Source organism: Vicugna pacos, chromosome 10 (assembly GCF_048564905.1).
Source record: "Vicugna pacos chromosome 10, VicPac4, whole genome shotgun sequence".
Classification (NCBI taxonomy): domain Eukaryota; kingdom Metazoa; phylum Chordata; class Mammalia; order Artiodactyla; family Camelidae; genus Vicugna; species Vicugna pacos.
Window position 1 is genome coordinate 42104929 of NC_132996.1, and position 17668 is coordinate 42122596.

The window sequence follows — 17668 nt, forward strand, 5'->3', positions numbered from 1 at the left end:
TCCTGCACCCTTCCACGTCCTGCTGGGCGACTCAGGAATCATTGAGCATCATTGGCCAGTACACGTTCCACCTACATGCATTCTGTTTAATTCTGCCTAGAATGTAGGCTCCTTGAAGGCAAGAGGTTTTATGTTTGTTTCATAGCATTTCTCTTTCCTGACATTAAAAATCCACCTATGTGTTTGTTGCTTGCTTATTGATCGATCTATCTATCGAATCTGTCAAATCGTATGTTTTTTGCTGTCGACTCCCACAAGAATATAAGTTCCAGAAGTCATGAGAATTGCAGAGGTTAAAGAGGTAATATGTAGCAGACAGTCTGACTCTGGAGCCCATGCTTACAGTCACCAATCTAGACAACCTCATGGTGATGGTCAGTGACCCCATCATTGACACTTCTAATTTTACTTAACATCTCAATAGGATACTGATGCTGCTGACCATTCATTCTTGAGTGTGACACTTCTCCTGGCTTCTGTGACATCCTTTTCTCTCTCCTCTCTCCTCCTACCTCCCAGATCACTTCTCTAGTCCTCTCAAATATTGGTTGAAATATTGATGGCCCCCAGTGTTGTCTTCATATTTTTTCTGCACTTTCTAGCCTAGTACTTCTTGACCTTGGTGATACATGACATATCATAGTGTCACAATCAGTCATGACATACATCAAAACCACTCACTTATTCATAAACATTAAGTTATAAGCACTTGTGAGTGATTTTCCTTTTTAAATAATCAGACTCTCCTCAAAATTACCATTATAAGGATGTCATGCCCACTCATTTGCATTTCATCAGTGTGCTTGTGTGGGAAAGGTAGAGTCAGGGTTAGCTGGAAGTGAATTGCTCATAATTCACAGCCTATTTTACGTTTGCTGAAAATATCCACAAACTGTGATTATTGACGTGGCATTGACGGTTATAGCAATTTTGAAATGTAAGGTGTAAACTGTGGATTTACAGTTGTATTTGTTTCCTTGATTTTACCCGTGGAAACATTTTGAATAAGAAAGAGAGATGAAGAGAGCATGTGTGTCCATCTATATCCACATAGAAATGAGAATGAGACTCGTTACAGTTTCCCGATCAAAGGTGTTGTGGTCATCCACATGGCGTGTGCGATAATACTGCTGATATTAACATCATGAATAAAGAGAATGTGCTGTGCTTTTTAACCATGAACTATGAATTATTTTTCTTTATTATCACATGCTTACTTTTCTTATATATTACTGTAGAGGTCTGAATTAGATCTTTAGAGTCTTTTGTAGTTTTATATTAGATTAGCCATATGTATTTTTCCCTGAAAAAAAGCCATGTTTTGAGCTCATTAAATAGATGACTTTACTAATCATTTGCCGATAAAGTGCTTTTGTAAACATGACCTATCCAAACAGTTTGGGAATTCTGTGCTTTACTTGGCCAACTACTTTTGCTCATATGTGAGTGTGCTTGGTTTTCATTACACTCTGAGTGCACTCCTGGGAATGTGTCTCGTATGAGTGCCATTCATCATCTGTCAAGGCAGAAGCAAAGTTGAAAACCTCTGCTCGAGGCTGTTTTGTATACTTCTGTGTGGTTAACTCTCTCCCACAAGTTGATGACTCCTGAATTTCTATCATCGCCCACAATTCTTTCTCTGGAGCTGCAGACTCATTTATTAAGCCACCCACTGGGCATCTTTATGTGGACGTCTTTCAGGCTCCCAAAACACATCGCGTCTGAAACTGAACTCATTTTTCATCCTAGTCTCCCAACGCAACGGCTCTTTTTTTCAGTGCTGTATGTTTTCATCAATTGTACTATCATTCACCCAGTTCGTTAAGAGCATTGAGAGTAATAATCCATGTCTCTCCAGTCAATAGCCTATTCCTGTTTATCTCCTAAATATCTTTGAAAGTATTTCTCTCCTTTCTCACTGCCTTCATCTTAGTCCATCTGCTCTTCATTTCCTATTAGAACCATTTCCTAGCCCGGTGATTCTCAAATTTCAGCCTGCATCAGAAGCATGAAAACACAGCTTGTTGGGTTTCCAGTTCCAGGCTTCCAGATTCAGTTCGTCTAGGGATAGTTCCAAGAGGTTACATTTCTAAGCAGTTCGTGGTGTCCTGATGCTGCTGGTTTGGGGGTCACTTTTTGAGAACCACAGTGATAGCCTATTAATTGGCCTCCCTGCCACCAGGCTACTCACCTTATTGTTTATTCTCCAAATTGCTTCTCAGAGAATCCTCTGAGAAGCAATTTGCATTTTTAAAATGCAAGTTGTATTATATCTCTCCCTTATTTATTTCTCCCTTTTATTGTCTTAACATGATACTTACAATAGATTTAGTCAAACTCTTACCACTCAAATACATGACACTGTGGCTTCTTGTTATTCGTGTACCTGCGCAGCACATGTCATAACTTTGTTCTGTTGAGGCTAAGAGCTTTTTCCATGGTTTGCTTATAGATTAATCTGGTTATTAAAAATCTCAACCACCATCTAGTTTACATTCCCAGTCTCAGGGCTTCCTTCCTTCTTTATCCATACCTTTAAAAGATTTATGTCCTTCCCAGGGATAGGAAGAGGACGGGGGTGTATGCTTGAGTAAGGGTCGCCCATTGGTAGAAAGGAAATTGTGTAGTTGGGTCTGGGTCATTTTGCTGCCAGTGTTCTCTCCTGGTGTTATCATCTGTTCTCGCCTCAGGCACTGGTGGTGGATAGATACTTTCCGTCCTATGTGCCGTATTAAGTGACAGACAGTTTCCCAGCTGACTCCTGCTCTCCAGCCACTTTACATCAGTTTTAAGGAGAAAGCAGTACTGCATCCTTCCTTTATTCCCAGCAGGCTGCCTCTGAGCACACCAGATGCTGGCTCTGACTTGCCTGGACCTTGTGAGGATGTAATACAGGCCCTCGCTACTCGAGCGTAATAAGGGGCCAGTAGAATCTGGATCACTAGGGAGCTCCTTGGAAATGTAGAATCTGCTTCCCTCCCTCAATGGAACACTGAATTAGAATCTGCACGTCAGTGAGATCCAGGGTGGTCAGGTTTTAGAAGCACTGGTCTAGGCCTCTAGGACCACTACAGATATTCACCTCTCATGTTGCATTCTCTGTCCATTCGCACAGTGTATGAATTTGTAGGATCTGTGATACTCAGTTTGTTCATCTGTAAAATGGGAACTATAATGCCTGCCTTGGTGGATTATGGTGATGTATGTAAAATATCCATTGCAGCACCTGAGATGTGGCAAGTGTTCTATAGAAGTAGCCATTATTTAGTCTGCATCTTCATCTTCTTGAATTTTAACAGCCTTTTGGAAGTCTTCATAAACAAGTCACCTACCTCCCTGAAAAACCACTAACCTGCATCAGGGTTGCTGGTGCCTCAAAGCGAAATGAGAACGGGATTACGGCTGGTTTTAAATTAAAGAGATGCTTTATTTTCAATTAAATTGTGTAACTGGGGTGGCTTTGGGAAACACAGAGTTTGCCTGCCTTTCGGAGTTGAGTGGTTGATTTCTAGAAATAGCAGATGTTAATGCTTGCAGCTGTGATCTGGGAGAAGACATTAAAAACACTGCATATCACAGTGAGAAGGGAAACACAAATGAAAAACACAGTGAGGTACACTGGACCCCATTAGAATGGCTAGAATTAGAAGTACCACAATACCAAGTGTTGGTAAAGATGTGAAGCTGTAATTCTCTCACACTGGTGGGGATGTAAAATGGTACAACTATTTTGGAACAGTATTTGGCAGTTTCTTAAAAAGTTAACAACAGTAAAAAGGAGCAAACTCCAGCAGGCAGAACATCGGTAAAGACAACAGCTGAACTCAGCAGCACTATCATCACCGGGGTGTAATTGATATTTATAGACCGCTTCACCCAATGACAGCAGAATACACATCCTGCTCAAGTTCACGTGAAATGTTCTCCAAGACAGACCACATTCTGGGCCGCAGAGCAAACCTTAACAGAGTTAAAAGCACTGAAATCATACCGTGTCTGCTCTCAGACCACAGTGGAATTCAACTAGAAACCAGTAGCAGAGAGATAGCTGGGAAGTCCCAAAGTAAATGTGGAGACTAAATAACACACTTCTAAGTAACATGTGAGTCAAAGAAGAAATCTCTAAAGAAATTTTTAAAGTGAACAAAATGAGAAGGAAAACAGAACAAAATTGGTGGCATGTGGTGAAAACAGTGCTTAGGGGGAAATACATAGTAATAAATACATACAGTGGAAAGGAAGAATGATTTACGTTCAATAATCTAGGCTTCCTTCTTAGGAACCTAGGGGAAGAAGAGCAAATTAAATCCAAACTGAGTAGGAAAAAAAGAACTATTAAGAATCTGAGCAGAAATCAGTGATATTAGAAAGAAGAAAATCAATAGAGAAAATCAGAAAAACCAAAAACTGGTTCTTTGAAAAGATCGGTGAAGTTGATAACCCGCTAGTCAAGGTAAGTAAGTAAAAAAAAAGAAAAGAAATGACACAAATTAATATCAGAAAGAAGGGGACATCACTACAGATCCTATGGACATTAAAAAGATAAAGGAATACTATGAACAACTTCTGCTCACAAATTTGATAACTTGGATGAAATGGACTAATTCCTTGAAAGACTCATGTTGCCAAAAGTTACACCAGAAGAAACAGAGAATCTGGTTATGTCTCTGTCTCTGATTGTGTGTGTCTCTCTCTCTCTCTCCCTCTTCCTCTCTCTCTCTCTCTGTATATATATATGTATATATATAATTGAATCAATAATTAATAACCCTCCAAAGCAGAAATTCTCAGGCCCAGGTGGGTTCACTGGTGAATTCTACCAAACATTTAAGGAAGGAAGAAACTATAGCAGTTTTCTATAATATCTTTAAGAGATAGAAGCAAAAGATACAACTCTTCACTCATTCTCTGAGACCAGAATTACCCTGGTAACAAAACCAGACAAAGGCATTATGAGAAAACTACAGCTGTGATACTGGTCTCATGAGCACTGATGTAAAAATTCTCAACAAAAATTAGCAAATTGAATCTAGCAATGTATAAAAATATTATATACCACAATCAAGTGATATTTATCCCAGGTATACAGGGCTGTTTCAACATTTAAAAATCAGTTAATGTAATCCATCACTTCTATAGGGTGAAAAAGAAAATTCACATGACCACATCAATGGATGCAGAAAACATTTGACAGAAGTCAACACCCATTTACTATAAAAAGTTCTCAGTAAACTAGAAGTAGAGGGAAACTATGTCAACTTGATAAGGAATACCTACAAATAACCTACAGCTAACATCGTTCTTCACGACGAGAAACACAAAGCTTTTCCACTAAGATCAGGTACAAGGCAAGGATGATGCCTCTTACCACCTTTTCAATATTACCCTGGAAATTCCACAATATAATAGGACAAGAAAAGGAAATAAAAGGTATACAGATTGAAAAGGAAGGAATAAAACTGTCTCTTGCAGATGGCAAGATCATTAATATAGAAACCCTAAAAAAATCAACCAAAAAACTCCTGGAACTAATGAGTGACTAAAGCAAGACTGCAGGTTACTAGGTTAATGTACAAAAGCCCATTGCTTTCTTAGAGCAATGAGTAAATGGAGTTTGCAGTTAAAAACACAGTACCATTTACATTAGCATTTCCCAAAATGACAAACTTAGGTAGAAACCTAACAACGTACATACAAGATCGATATGAGGAAAACTACCAAACTCTAATGAACAAAATCAAATCAATACTAAATAAATTGAGAGATATTCCATATTTATGGATGGGAAAATTTAATATTGTCAAGATATGAATTCTTTACAACCTGAATTACAGATTCAATGCCAGCTTGATCAGAATAACAAAGTTATTTTGTGGATATTGAGAAACTGATTTCAAAGCTTATGGAGAAGCAGAACAGCCAGGGAGGAAGAAAAGAATAGCCAGAATAGTCGGCACAGTATTAAATGAGAGGAACAAAGCTGGAGGACTGACAGTCCTCCACTTCAAGATGAAGCTGCGTTAATCAAGACACTGTGGTATTGGCAGAAGAACAGATGAATAAGTCAATGGAAGACAAAGAGAGTGCAGAAATAGTCCCATGTAAATAGTTAACTGATCTTCGGCCAAAGAGCAAAGGTAACACAATGGAGTAAATACAGCCTTTTCAACAAATGGTGCTGGAACAGCTGGTCATCCACATGCAAAAAAATTAACCTAGACACAGACCTTAAGCCCTTCACAAAAATTAACTCAAAATAGATCATAGATTTAAGATGCAAAACTATAAAACTCCTAGGGGAAAATCTAGATGCCCTTGGTTATGGTGGTGACTTATTTTATTTTATTTTTTTACATTTTTAATTGAGTTATAGTCATTTTACCTATATGCCTTGTCAATTTTCAGTGTAGAGTACAAATCTTGTTTATCTATTGTACATATGCCTGTCAGTATCTACAAATTTCGAACTCCCAGTCTGTCCCTTCCCACCCCCTCCCCCTTGGTATCTTTTAATCTATTGAGGTACATCTGGGTTTCTTCAAGTTCTGGCAATTATGAATAAAAGCTGCTATAGACATTTATATGTAGGTTTTTGTATAAACACAAGTTTTCAGCTCATCTGGGTAAATATCTAGGAGTGTAGGTGCTGGATCGTATAGTAAAACCTACGTTCAGTTTTGTAAGAAATTGCCAGATCATGTTCTAAAATGACTAGCACTTTGCATTGTCATCATCAAATACCAAGGACAGGATCCATGAAAGAAAAAAGTTTAAAAACTAGACTTCACTAAAACTTCTTCTCCACAAAAAGGCTATGTCAAGAGAATGGGAAGAGAAGCCACAGACTGAGAGAAATTTTTTGTAAAAGGCACATCTGATAAAGAACTGTTACCCGGATTAAACGGAGAACTTTTAAAAATCAACAATAAGAAAACAAACAACTTGATTAAAAATGTGGCAAAAACTTTAACAGATATCTCATCAGAGAAGATACCCAGATGGCAGATAAGCATATGAAAAGATGCTTCCACATCATGTGTCATCAGAGAAATGAAAATTAAAACAGGATACCACTACACGCCTGTTAGAATGGCCAAAATCTGGAACATTGTCAACACCAAATGCTGGCAAGGATGTGGAACAACAGGAGCTCTCATTCATTGCTGGTGAGAATGCAAAATAGCACTTCCGTTTTGGAAGACAGTTTAGCAGTTTCTGACAAAACCAGCCACACTTTTACCATAACATTCAGTAGTTCTGCCCGTTGTTATTTACCCAAATAAGTTGAAAACTTATGTCCACCCAAAATCTGCACGTGTATGTTTATAATAGCTTTTATTCATCATTACCAAAACTTGGGAACAACCACAATGTTCTTCAGCAGGTGAACAGATAAACACTGGTACACCTGGATAATGAAATTTTATTCAGTGCTAAAAAGAAATGCACTATAGAGCCATGAAAAGATGTGGAAGAAACTCAAATGCCTATTAAGTCAAAGAAGCTGATCTGAGAAGGCTACATACTGTATGAATCCAGTTGTGTGACTTCCTGGGAAATGCACAGCTTTGGAGACTAGAGTCTCCACAAATACTGGTGGTTTCCAATGGTTGGGGAGAGGGAGGAATGACTAGACAAAGCAGACAAGATTTTTAGGACTGAGAAGCTACTCTGTATGAATCTGCGGTGATGATGCGTGTCGTCTAAACTCAGAATGTGCAACACCAAGAGTGAACCCTAACTTAACAGTGGACTTTAGGTGATAAGGATGTGTCGGTGTAGGTTCATCAGCTGTAACAAATGTACCACTCTGTGCAGGATTTTGATGCTGGGGAGGCTGTGCCTTTGTAGGGGCAAGGAAGTATTTGTATGGGAAGTCTCTGTACCTGCTACTCAGTTTTTCTGTGAACTTAAAACTGCTCTAAAATATAAAGTTTGTTTTTTTAAGGATATCATACAGATACATGGAATATGCCTGATGAATTATCCAACTCCAGAGTGTATTTTCTACTATATAACATCATGTCTCCTTGTGACTAGCTCGCTCTCTCTCTTACTGCAGTAGAATGTCTCAAAAATAGAATACAAGGAAGGAGAGACAACTGTAACCTAGGCAAGAATTTTGGGTCTAGAATTCTACCAGAAGAAGCCAGTTCAAAGCAAGAGGAAGAACACATACTTTTACATAAATTGCATTAAAGCTTTTTTTTAATGATCATGGCACTGAAGATGCTGACAGCTGCCAGGTGCTCTTTGAAGGCCATGTTCCCTCCAACTATTCTTGGCCATTCTTGGGAGCTTTTCCTTGGCCATGAGACATCACTGAGGAGCTTCTGTTTTCAACGCAGCATTCCTCCACCAGCCAACTATGGTGGGCGGCACACTGTGACCAAGATTCCTGGGGATGGCATCGAGCTTGAACTTAACGCTGCACGTCAAGAACATGTTCAGACATGCGTGTGTGCCTGCTGACTTTGAGGAGATGCGGATTCACTCCACTTCTCCTGAAGAGGACGTTCATAATGCCATCATGGCAGTCCACCGAAACCACGTAGCCTTGAAGGGCAACATTGAAACTGACTACAACCTACCACCATCCCACATGTCCCAAAACAGTATGTTTCGCGGCTCTCTGGATCTCTACACCAAAGTCACCCATTTTAAGAGTCTGCCAGGTGTGGAGACTCAGCACAAGAACATAGACATCTTAGTTGTTTGGGAAAACACGGAGGGTGAATACAGCAACCTGGAGCATGAGGGTGTGAAAGGAGTGATAGGGGGCCTGAAGATCATTACTGAGGCCAGGTCTTTGCGCATTGCTGAGAATGCCTTCCAGCTGGCCCAGGAGATGGGGGGCAAGAAGGTGATGGCTGTGCACAAGGCCAACATCATGAAACTAGGAGACAGGCTCTTCCTCCAGTGCTGTAGGCAGGTGGCATCCCGCCATCCTCAGCTCACCTTTGAGGGCATGATTGTGGATAATACCACCATGCAGCTGGTATCGTGGCCCCAGCAGTTTGATGTCATGGTGATGCCCAGTCTTTATGGCAACACTGTCAGTACTGTCTGCACAGGGTTGGTTGGGAGAGAAGGCCTGGTACCTAGTGCCAACTATGGCCACATAAGTGCGGTGTTTGAAACAGCCTAAAGGCAATCAGGCAAGAAGACACTAGCCAACAAGAGCATGGCCAACCCTACTGCCATGCTGCTGGCAAGTTGTATCATGCTGGATTACCTCGAGCTCCATTCCTGTGCCACCTCCATTCGTACTGCAGTCTTGGCATCCATGGAGAACAAAGACATCCAAACTCCAGACGCTGGAGGCCAAGGCACCACATTGGATGTCATACGAAATACCATAAACCACATCAGTGCTGCCAGTTTAACGGTCTTGGAGACTGAGCTGTGCTCCAAAATCTTTCCTGTTGCACACTTTACCTCGCTCTACCCACTCAGAAGCCCCAGCCAGCTTGGCTGATGTGGACTTCAGAATAAAGTAGCTTCTGTTCCTACTTGGAAGAGGTTGGGGGAGGGAATCAAGTCTGATTTTAAAAAAATAATAATAAATTTAAATGCCATAAATGCTATAAATACTGCTTTTAAAATTAGCCATACTTACTGTGTTGTATCTGTATTGAAGAGTTCTTTTCTGTTTTAATCCACAATTCACACTTCTCTATGAGATGTTACAGTGAATAAATCAGAATGGTTGGTGAAGTCCTGGGGATTTTCCAGAACCTGGTACAGTGATTTTCTCTTATCTAGCTCATTAAAATTCTGCAAACGAGCCACCAGAGGAGTCTGGCTTCTCTCTAGAGATTGTTAATGAGTTAATTAGTGCAATAAAATTTGCCTACAAAATATACATTGTAATTTTAATAATAAAAAGGTACCGTAAAGCTGAGCTAGTTCGGAATGCTTCTGCTCCATCCTAGATACCCCATCTTTCCCCCTGGCCTTGTGCATGTGAGGGAGGACTTTTTGCTGGTGTAATTTTTCACACATGGACATCCTTGAGCACTGCAGCTTTCCTGGAAAGAGGACTCAAATTTCTTCCAGTTGGGCTCAAGAGTCTAGAGGTCAGATCCCCAATTAATAGGCACCGGGCCCATGAATCTTTGCTACACAAATAGAACAGTGGACTGAAAACTCCATGCTAACTGTTTCACAGTCCTTCATGGTTTACTTTCTTTTAATCTCTTTTTTGGAGAAAGAGTGCACCTAAGAAAACAGAAAACACTGAGCTAGTTTAAATGTTTACGCTCTTTATATTTTATGTACAGTAATTCCAAGGTCATAGGTGGGAGAAACACAAACAAAAATGATAATTTTACTAGTGCTGGGAAATATTTATTACTCAAGTAGAAAATAAAAGCAATGATTATAAAAATATATTGCCATCTTACCAGCAGAAATAGCTTGCAGATAGAAGTGAGATTGAGAAAAATAGTAAATCCTTAAGAAATTTTAGAATCCTCTGTATCTCAGCTATAACCCTTGGATTCTGTCATGGTTCATGGACCACAAGTTAAAGACATTGGACTGAGACCTGAAAAAGTCCTTATGGTTTCCAAAAGGCTCTGATGTATCCTATTGTTTTGATCTCACTTGTCCTCATTAAGTATAAAGTCAGGACCCAGGGTCTGGAAAGCCAAACACTTGTTTGAGGGGATTTCATTTGAGGAGAGAATGACTACCTTCAACTGTATATACAAGTCTTTCTTGAAGATCAAGACAAGCAGGGGTAAGTCAGTTATAAAATATTCTTGGTATTCCATTTATTGGACATGAGATATGCCATTAACCAGGGCTGCCAGTGGCCCATAAGGTGCCTTCCTCTGGGCGGACGTAGACCTGGAACCAGAGGCATGGTTTGATGAGTGGAGAAGGGGTGGATTTTTGCCTCAAAGCACCTCCACTTCCAGTGCCACAGAACCCAAACTGCTTCAACCCATTCTACCCACTCTGTACCCTGTTCTCTCATGGCTAGGGGAGTTTATGCATGGCACAGCCAGCCCAAATGCAGACAGTAACCCAGCTATTGGCTTTTATTTGACAGTGGGAGTTTATGCTAATAGGTGCATTTGAGCTGAAGTTTCCCTCTCTGTTAAAGATGGTTGTTTCCAGAATCTTCCAATAGGCTTTGGACTAGAGTGCTGTGATGGCCTGTAGCACACCATCATGGAATTTTCACTTACCCTTATTGGATTTTCCCACTTAGCTATGAACATCTCTAGGGCAAATGCCATGTGTTCTTTTTTCTTGTCCTCTGTATAATGACTGGTACCTACAGAATCAGAATGTATGTTTATTGAATCCACCAAAATGAATGATATGGGTGATACTGCCTTACATTTCTCTTATGTAGAGGGAGATAATAGTTTTAGCTATCTCATAGGGTTGTTTGACAAATTGATCAAGAAAATACACATAAAGCTGGTAGCACTGTGCCTATCAAATGGTAAGAGCTTTGCATCGTTTAGAAATTATCATATTCATTCGTGTCCATTATATACCATTCCGAAAGCTAATTCTGAGGAGAACTGGGCAAATTATATTAATTTATTACTGTCCTTGGAACTTAGTGAATAAGTTGTTTCACTTACTATTCTATTATGGGCTTGTAACTGACTTTCAGCTAGGGTAGTGAACCATATCTGCTTGTTCATCAAGTCCTCTTATCTCTCCCTTATTTCTTGAATCCAGCCACCTCTCTTCTTTCTCACTGACGCCCCCTTTCTTGTTAGCCTTTCTCATCTTTGGTAACTTCCCAGTTTCTACAGTGCACTCAGCATGATCTTTCTAAAAAGGACATAGAATCATGTTGCTTCCATGCTTAACCCTTTCATTCAGTGTCTTTCCTTTACCCTTGAGAGAAAGTCAACTGAGCACAGCACGATAGACCCTCCATGTTCTGATCTCTGCTTCCTTCCCCAGGTGTAACATTTCTGTCCGCTCTCTCCACCCCAGTAACAGCACAGTGTGGCAGGAGAGAGTGCACCCAGAGCTCATTGTCAAAGAGCCACGTACTCCTGCTAGTTTAGGCCTTTGCACATGGTCTTGGTTCTTCCCTCCTTTAGGAGATGATCTCCTTCTTATCTAAAGGACTAAATTATCACCACCTTTGGGAAGTCTGACTTAACTCTTTCCATTTCCCTGCCAAGACTGAGGGGAGTACCCCTCCCGGGTCCCCCAAAGCCCTCTGTATCCCCTACTTAGTGTTTGTCTCTCTGGTTGTCATTGTGAAGGGAAAGCCCAGCTGGGCTAACAGCTAAGTCACAAATCTAAGTGCAACAAGTGTCGGATTACTGATCTGAGTTCTAACTCATAAATCTGAAGTTTAGTGTCAGTCTATTGGGCTAACGAGCTCAGTCACAAATCTAAGTGTGATAAGTGTCGGTTTACTGTTATAAGTTCTGCTGGGCTAACTTGTAAATCTAAAGTTTAGTGTCAGTTTACTGGGCTAACAAGCTAACTCGTAAATCCAAGCTCAACAAGTGTCAGTAACGTGATCTGTTCCGAATTGATAAGCTTCAGTGTACTGATTCCTTGCTTTTTGTTGTTTGAGCCTTATTGGCTAATAGCCCATACTTGTAATTAACCCTATAAAACCTCATGTGCACGTCTTGGAGGTGCTCAGAGCTTCGGAGCAGAAGCCCCTCTGAGCCCGCCGGCGTAATAAATCTGAGTACTCCAACCCTCCGAGTGGTGCTTGTTTCTTGGCTGGCCTGTCATTTCCGTGACATCATCACATGGTTTCCTTCTCATTAACCTTATTATACAGTATGGTCCTTGGCAACCGGAGTGATGGGGTTACTCATCACCATGGCATCAGATCCTAGGATAGCAACAAGCTCTTTGTGCTCACACTAAATATTTGTGAAAGGAAGGTAGGAGGGAAGGTTAAAAGGAAGGAGGAAAAGAATGGTCTGAATTCACATATAGGAGTGGAGGATTAGGAGAAGTAATCTATTGCAAAATGCTCCTGTTTGGCTTCAATCTATGAACCTTTCTTTACAAGACGGCTCCTCTGTAGAGAACACGGAAGCCCTCGAGGCGGTAAAACCGGTGGTTGGCAGGCTGGCTCTGTTGCTTGAGAAGATTTCTGTACTATTATTGGATAATTTTATCTTAGGCTTTACAGTTTATTCTACTTTGTTTAAATTCCAACTATGGATTATGTGTTTCTCTAAATTAATTTCTCCTTATGGTTATATTTTAGTCAGTGACCTTACAGGTCACTCAGTCACCCCGGTGGCGTAGCTGCCGTTCATCCCCGCTCCTCCACATTGGAGCTGTGTGCCCTTGGATAAGTTGTTTAATCTCTCTGATATCCAGTTTGTTCACCTAAAACATAAAATTAAATTCGTATCTTCATAAGATTGGTGTAAAAGTTAAAATAAATTGCTTTGATTGTCTATAGCTGTCTTTAAGAAACCAGTTCAAAACTTAGTGGCTTCAAACAATTGTTTGTCTTTAGTATGTAAAGTGACCAGACAGTACTACTATTTCTCATCATATAATTTCTCAAGGACTGTTTAAAAAGGTTGTCTGTGCTTCAGTTTAAAAAATGCAAAAAAAAAAACTTGTCTCATCTCAAATTTTGATATCAATATAAGATTGGACAAGTAGACAGTATCACTCTAAACCGCTCTCCTCACCACCATCTGCACAGACTTGCTTTTATCGAAGGATGTTTTAACATCCTCACTTCAGCTTTGTGGTGTGCAAAATCTTGTTAGGGAACATCTCTGAATTTGGAGGAAAACGGTGAATCTATTTAAAATGTCACAAGGAAGGCTCCTCTCAGAACTGAGGACCCAGGAAACTTGTGTCTTTCACTATGAATTTGTGTTCTTCATCTACTAGATAATGTGCGTTGGCTACTAGGAAGCACAGAAAAAAAGCCTTCAGCCTTTTCTTCCTCTAGGGGATTTTCTCTTTGAGTCCTATTACTTGATTTTAATGTATTTTGCTCTGTTAATTTCATTTTCTCATAGTTTGTTTTACCATAAGCCACTTAAACCGCAAGTTAAGAAACACACAGAAAAAGTGAGGTCTTCACCCTTTGCTTTTCCCTTATTCCAGTTACTTTTCAGCGTTGGCATCAGACAAATCTCCTTACGGCGGTGGTTAGATTGCCATTACTCTGTTCCCTCAATTCAGAATGTATTCAAGATTCTCTGTAATTTTAGTCCACACTCTTTCCAGTCTAAGAGGTTCCAATTTTCCTAGATATGCCACATGTTCCAGCCAATATAGGTATCTTCATTTACCTAAATATGACCTTTTCTTTTCCTCCCATGGGATATAATTTCTCTTATCGAAGCATTTCTCAGTTTAGTCTCTGCCTATTACAAGTCTACCCGTTGTGCAAGGTGTAGTTCAAATAGCACTTTCCTTTATGGGGAGGTCTCTGGTTACCCTCCTCTAGGGGCACTCCCCTTTCTCCTCTCTGAGTGCGCACAAACCTCCTATTGGACTTTTGAACTTGTTCATTTCACATTTTGTCTTATATTCATTTTTTATCTACCTGACTTGAGCCTTAATAAATTATATGCCCCTTGAGGATAAGGATCATATTTTAGCTCATGTTCTGGCTCTTGTATTATTCAGCTTAGTGCCTTGTACATAGTAGGTGCTAATTAAATACATACCAAATGGGGTTGAAGGGACAGCTAATGGTTTTAGTGACTATAACTTTTTTGTGCTTAGTATGTGCCATGTGTTATTCTTCATGCTTTGCATTTATTTAATTCTCATATCAATCATATTAGATGATGATGATTATAATGCTGATTTTATAGATGAGAAGACTGAGGTGCACAGAGGTTAAGAAATTGGCTTGAGGTTACACAACTAACAGGAGGTGAAGCCTGAGTTCCAGTTCTCACACTGTGGCTCTAGGATCCAGGTGTTGAAATGGTTTTAAATGGCCAGGTTTGTGCGTGGTGAAATCCTCATACTGTTGGGTGAAAGTGCATTAGGTTTCTGCCATAGATCTCTCTTCATTAACCACGGCCATCTCCTAATGTAATCCATAGGAAAAGTGACTGCTCATATATTTTGAACACTTAATGTGTGTCAAATACTGTTCTAAATGGTTTACATATATTAGCTCATTTAATCCTCACATATGCCAATTATATTGAAAAGAAATTGAAGCCCAGGAAAGTTAACCAACTTGCTCAAGGTCAATCAGATTGTAAGTAGGAGAGCCAGGATTAAAATCAAGCCAGTGGCACCAGTGTCTAACCGCCACTGCTATGGCCACTTCCCCAAATTGTAGGTGACACAGACCATCTAGGATGGGAAAGGCAGGATATCTAGATAACGAGGAGAGCAGTACCTGAATCCAGTATCAAACATCGCCTCCGGTAAATCAGACAGTCGAACTACTTCTTTGTAATAACAGCAGGTTAAAAAGAGACAAAACATAGAAAAGAAATTATATGCTGCTGAAACAAGAGAATAACTGAAACAAGACAGGAAGTGGACAAGAAATGCTGAATTTTGCAAATAGGAGAATTTTAAAGAAACATATCCCATTCTGGATCATTACAGAGACGCAAAAAAAAAAAAGCCCAAAAAAACCTGACAGCATTGCTGAGGGCTCAGCTGGGAATATGCAGAACATCTGTGGGAAGCTGACTACAGAGCTGGATGGTTATTGAAGGGGGACACTTGGCCCTTGGGGTCTCCCCGACTACTTGTGTAACCTAGGAACTCAGTGTGGTGAAGTTGCCTTCACAGCAAAATGAATTTGCTTGTGCTGACACGGGAAGCTTCATATGACTGCATTTGTGGTTGCTCCAAGAAATAGAAGGAAAAGACAAAGGAGATGTATTAAAAATGAAAAAAAAAAAAAAGGCTCACCTTCACAAAACAACTTAAAAATTGGAATATCTTATTTGGATTTTGCAAATGCATAAAAACCAACACAGCCTGAATCAAAATAGTATCTACTAAGAAAGACTCTGGTCTGGACTCTAATCAGCTTAAGCATCTGGTTTGCTAGAGTTCATGCCAAATTTAGTTCATGCAAAATAGATGTAAATGAATGGATGTGGCCACAAAGGGGAGAGAAACTAGAGATATGTCCAAATGCAAGGGGAGTGTTTTTTCCCTTTTCTATCCCTCATGAAAAAGGAATTGCCCTAAATTGAAATCCTTATAATGTTCTTACATTACCAGGTGTTCTCCCAGTTCTTTTATTTTGAATGACAAAGTATTTGGAGGAGGGCGACAGTGACATTAGCTATGCCAGTTTGGGATTTGTATAGAAATTATCTGGAGAATAAATTTTAAAAGGAGACCAAAAAATGATCCCTCAACAAAAAATTTGTCATTATTCCTGGGAACATGTTCTCACAATGCCAAGTATTGAGTGTCATTACATATCTGCCTTTTAAAAATCACTTAATAACACATTTCAGTTTTTCGTGACATTGCAGTGATCGCATGTATTTACCTGTTAGACAAATGGGGAAACAAGAAGTCCTAATGTTATACAGTTGGATTCTTGTAACTTCCCATGAAATTTCAAATGAAAGCATCAAATACAGATTCAAACAACACTTTATCTCAAACAACTTAGATGGGCTGGTGATAGGTTTGGAAAACTTTAAAGGACTTGAAAAATGGCTCTGGGTTGGGGAAGACCTTGAGGTCAAGATTCATGGGAAAAGATTAAATGAAATGATTTCATGATGTCGTGGTAAAGGAGAAAGTAGTATTGCTAAATTAATCTATTATTTACTATCACCTGTTAAATAATGCATTTAATACAACTACGCATAGTAACTAAATCCATAAATCAAATATGTATAGTTATCTACTTAATACGTTCCTCAAAGTTACTCAACTTTGTCCAGGATTTTTTTCTTCCTTTTTTGTTTTTTTTTTTTTTTTTTTTTTTTTTTAGATCTTATCATTGATAAAAAGGGAGTCAGTCTCCTTATAGCTGGGTTTGTTTAGGCATTTGCATCATCTCCTAAATGGAACATGGGGTATGGGAAAAAGGAAAGAAAACAGATTTTGAAGTTATTGTGCAGAAATCTGTGATAGCAAAGGAGGAAGTCGAGACTTCTGGATATCTAAGTAGTATTGTGGAAAGAAATGCAAAGGAATTTCAAATGAAATTCTATTTAACCATGTAAGACTATGGTTAGAGCACACCTAAGGTACTCCATCTAGCTTTGATTTTTCAAATTGATAAAAGATGTAATTTATGTATAAAAGCATGGTATCAAAAATCAACTATACACCAAATACCAGAGAAGGATGTTGGAAGACGATTTATAAAGAACACGTTTTCTCCAGGGTAAGAAAAGTCTCTGGGATGGATCCTTTTTAGGGTATTCATGTAGTGATGGAATTAGGTTATTTTGATCCAAATTTTATTCTTGCGAGCAGCAAGACACTTGTTTGCACAATAATTTTGTCCATCTCTTTTACTTATTCACTTGCTCCTTAATACTGTTTGTGGTCCTTTGAGTACTTGCTTTGAGCTGGGCACTGTGTGAGCCACTGAGGATGCAGCTTGCAAATCAGTGTTCTTTTTCTCTAGGATCCCACGGGGCTGAGGGAATCAGCATTCATGTGGCAGTTAAAGGCATCTCTTGTTTTATCGTTCATTGCTTTATTGCGTTTGTTTTTTTTTTTAAAC

At 39.5% G+C, this 17668-nt stretch overlaps 1 protein-coding gene and 1 pseudogene across 6 annotated transcripts in view; both read left to right on the top strand.

Moving 5' to 3' along the window:
• Positions 1–17668, top strand: part of NELL1 (neural EGFL like 1) — a 745741-nt gene that overhangs the window by 463292 nt on the left and 264781 nt on the right. The window lies entirely within an intron of this gene.
• Positions 8212–9478, top strand: LOC102539263 (isocitrate dehydrogenase [NAD] subunit gamma, mitochondrial-like; annotated as a pseudogene).